This window comes from Bubalus kerabau, chromosome 1, assembly GCF_029407905.1.
Source record: "Bubalus kerabau isolate K-KA32 ecotype Philippines breed swamp buffalo chromosome 1, PCC_UOA_SB_1v2, whole genome shotgun sequence".
Lineage (NCBI taxonomy): Eukaryota > Metazoa > Chordata > Mammalia > Artiodactyla > Bovidae > Bubalus > Bubalus kerabau.
In genome coordinates, this window is record NC_073624.1 from 189,933,086 (window position 1) to 189,937,429 (window position 4,344).

The window sequence follows — 4,344 nt, forward strand, 5'->3', positions numbered from 1 at the left end:
AAAGACCACCCGGAAACTAATCCCATCACCATAAAACCCGAGACTGCGAGCCACGCGGCAGAGCAGTTCTCCTGGGTTCCCTTACCCTACTGCTCTCCACCCGGGTGCCGTTTCCCAATAAAATCTCTTCCTTTGTCAGCACATGTGTCTCCTCGGACAATTCATTTCCGAGTGTTAGACAAGAACCCAGTTTCAGGCCCTGGAAGGGGTCCCCCTTCCTGCAACAAGATGATTGGATGGCATCACTGACTCAATGGACATGAGTTTGAGCAAACTCAGGGAGATAGTGAAGGAAAGGGAAGCCTGGCAAGCTGCAGTCCATGGGGTAGCAAAGAGTCAGATATGACTTAGAGACTGAACAGCAACAAAGGGTAGGTGAGGGTACACCCTGAGCCCAGCCTCGTGTAGGAGAGTCTGAGAAGGTTCTGGAGGAAGTGACAGTAACACAGGAGGGAGGGAAGAGTCTAAGGAAGAAAGTGGCATGCTGACAGCATGTGCCAATATCCCTGGGCCCAAAGTCACACCTGACTAGGGCTTGCTTTGACATCTGTCAGATGGTGGGGGTGGGCACAGGGAGGGGGGGCTAGGGTTTTCAGCTGTCTGTGGGCTATCCTGTGGCTGATGCCTGTATCAGGGTCTCAGAGGATCCTGGGGGTCTCTGCAGAAATGCGGTTGGTGACAGCTAAGGGGGAAGGGGAAGAAGCCGAGAGGCAAGGGAGCAGGGAGACACAGATTTTCTGCAGACAGCAGCTTTCTCTAGCTATGTCCTGTGGGATGCAAGCTTAAAATAGCTCCTAGTGCAGGGAGCCTGGGAGCCACGGTGACTGGCTCTACTCTGTGGTGTGGGTAAGGTGGTGGCTCTGGGCATCTTGGGCTGGGAAAAGGGTGCCCAGAGCAGGCACCCTTCTCTCCAAGACCTTGCTGGCCATCCTTAGCTCAAGTTCTCCAGCCCTGTGAGTGGGGGGCTCATCTGTTTCTGAGTCCTGCTGGGTCCCCTTACAACACAGACACACAACTTTGGCGGGTGTGTTCCCAGCAACCAGGGCATCCATTTTTAAAAGATTTTGGAGGATAGACACAGACAAGGGCAGAATGGGTACTTTTTCAAGTGAGTGACTCTGTGTAACCCCACCCACCCAGAGTCCTGACCAAGAACACCCTTGGGGATCCAGCCTCCATCTGGGGCTCCAGAGGGACCTTCCTTAGACTTTCCTGCAGATCCTGTCTCTCCCTCCATGTCTTTGTGAGCAGCACCCAGGGGTGCGGGACTGTGGGGCTCTACTGCTGTTAGGACAGTCAGAACTCCATGTGGGCTCCAGCCAGCCCCTCTGCCAGCACCCTGTGAACTTCTCTGACCCCAAAACACCTCACCTGGGACTTGTAACACTAAAGGCACACACTGAAAGCATAAGCATTCGGCTTCCTGGCTGGCACAGAGGAGGTGCTCAACTGTCATAAGGGTCTGTGTCAGTGAGGGTTCTCCAGACAAACAGAATCCATCGGGTGTGTATATACATGCACATAACATACATATATTGTGTTAAGTCGCTCAGTTGTGTCCAACTCTTTGTGACTCCATGGAGTGCAGCCTGCCAGGCTTCTCTGGCTATGGGATTCTCCGGGCAAGAATACTTGAATGGGTAGCCATTCCCTTCTCCAGAGGATCTTTCCGAGCCAGGGATTGAACTCAGGTCTCCTGCATTGGAGACAGATTCTTTACCATCTGAGCCACCAGGGAAGCCCCCACATACATATATACATGCATACAAAAATATACAGGTGTGTACACATATGCAGTATGTATACACACTTATACATCTACAATATGTACAATGTAACGCACATAAATACATACATATAAAATATAGTTTGTATATATGCAGTATATAAACACACATACATACATAAAATATATACAATTTGCTGTTGTTCAGTCACTAAGTCACGTCTGACTCTTTGCAACTCTATGAACTGCAGCATGCCAGGATTCACTGTCCTTCACTATCTCCCTGAGTTTGCTCAAACTCATGTCCGTTGAGTCAGTGATGCCATCCAACCATCTCATCTTCTGTCATCCCCTTCTCCTCTCCATGTGTATGCATCCACACATACAAAGATATATAGGTGTGTATATATATACTATGGCAACCCACTCCAGTACTCTTGCCTGGAAAATCCCATGGACGGAGGAGCCTGGTAGCCTTTGGTCCATGGGGTCGCGAAGAGTCAGACACGACGGAGTGACTTCCCTTTCACTTTTCACTTTCCTGCATTGGAGAAGGAAATGGCAACCCACTCCAGTGTTCTTGCCTGGAGAATCCCAGGGATAGGGGAGCCTGGTGGGCTGCCATCTATGGGGTCGCACAGAGTCGGACAAGACTGAAGTGACTTAGCAGCAGCATATATATACTACATATATATATATATGTATATGCACACATGTTGTTTAGTTGCTAAGTCATGTCCAACTCTTTTGCAACCCCAAGGACTGTAGCCTGCCAGGCTCTTCCATCCATGGGATTTCCCAGGAAAGAACTGAGAAATTTCTTTCTCTAGGGAATCTTTCCCACCCAGGGATTGAACCCTTGTCTCCTGATGGCAGGCAGATTTTTTTTTTTTACCACTGAGCCACCAGTATGTATGCATGGTTGCTCAATCGTGCCCGACTCTGTGATCCAATGGACTGCAGCCTGCCAGGTGGAAGCCATATACATAGTATATACACATATATACATACAATACCTATACAACATATACATATACAGATATATAACATATATACACACCTGTACATATATACAGTATGACAAGGCTGTATATTGTCACCTTGCTTATTTAACTTCTATGCAGTGTGCATACACGCGAAGTACCTTCAGCTGTGTTCAACTCTGTCGCCCCATGGACTGTAGCCCACCAGGCTCCTCTGTCCATGGGGATTCTCCAGGCAAGAACACTGGAGTGGGTTGCCAGGCCCTCCTCTGGTCTATACAGAGTACATCATGTGAAATGCTGGGCTGGATGAATCACAAGATGGAATCAAGATTGCTGGGAGAAATATCAACAACCTCAGATATGCAGATGATACCACTCAAATAGCAGAAAATGAGGAACTAAAGAGCCTCTTAGTGAGGGTGAAAGAGGAGAATTAAAAAGTTGACTTGAAACTCAACATTCAGAAAACTAAGATCACAGTATCCAGCCCCACCACTTAATGGCAAATAAATGGGGAAAAAATGGAAGCAGTGACATATTTCATTTTCTCGGGCTGCAAAATCACGGTAGGCTTCCCAGGTGGCTCAGTGGTAAAGGATCCACCTGCCAGGGCAGGAGACACAGGAGATGCTGTTTGATCACAGAGCTGAGAAGATCCCCTGGAGAAGGAAATGAAACCCACTCCAGTATTCTCGCTGGGAAATCCCATGGACAGAGGAGTCTGGTGGGCTCTGTTCATGGAGTCGCAAAGAGTTGGACATGACTGAGCACACACACACACAAAATCACTGCGGATGGTGACTGCAGCCACGAAATTAAAAGATCCTTGCTCCTTGGAAGGAAACTATGACAAACCTAGACAGCATATTAAGAAACAGAGACATCACTTTGCCAACAAAGGTCCATATAGTCAAAGCTATGTTTTTTCAGTAGTCATGTGTGGATGTGAGATTTGGACCATAAAGAAGGCCAAGCACCAAAGAATTGATGCTTTTGAACTATGGTGCTGAAGACTCTTGAGAGTCCCTCCAGACTGCAAAGACATCAAACCAGTCAATCCTAAAGGAAATCAACCCTGAATATTCATTGGAAGGACTGATGCTGAAGGTGAAGCTCTAATTCTTTGGCTACCTGACGGGAAAAGCGCACTCACTGGAAAAGACCCTGACGCTGGGAAAGATTGAGGGCAAAAGAGAAGGGGGTGGCAGAGGATGAGACAGTTAGATATCAGCACTGACTCAATTCACTGACATAAATTTGAGCAAATTTGGGGGGCTATTGGAGTATACAGGAACCTGGCATGCTGCAGTCCATGGGGTCACAAAAATTGGATACAATTTATCGACTGAACAACAACAATAGGCTAAATATATGGCATTCTTGTGACCGAAGCCGGGACTCTACCGGTCACCTTTAATGAGAAATTATACTTTTATTATGGGGGAAGGGAGGGTGTTCCTGTCCGCCAAGAGCGGGTTTCGAACCCTCCATCCCAGGCCTTGCGGGGTCTCCCCGGGTTCCCGCTTGGGGCTGGTGGGGGCAGCCGAGGGCAGCCGAGGACGTGCGTGCGTGCGTGCGTGCGTGCGTGGGAGCGGGAGAGCCCACGGGGCGGGCCGGCGAGGGGGGGCGCGC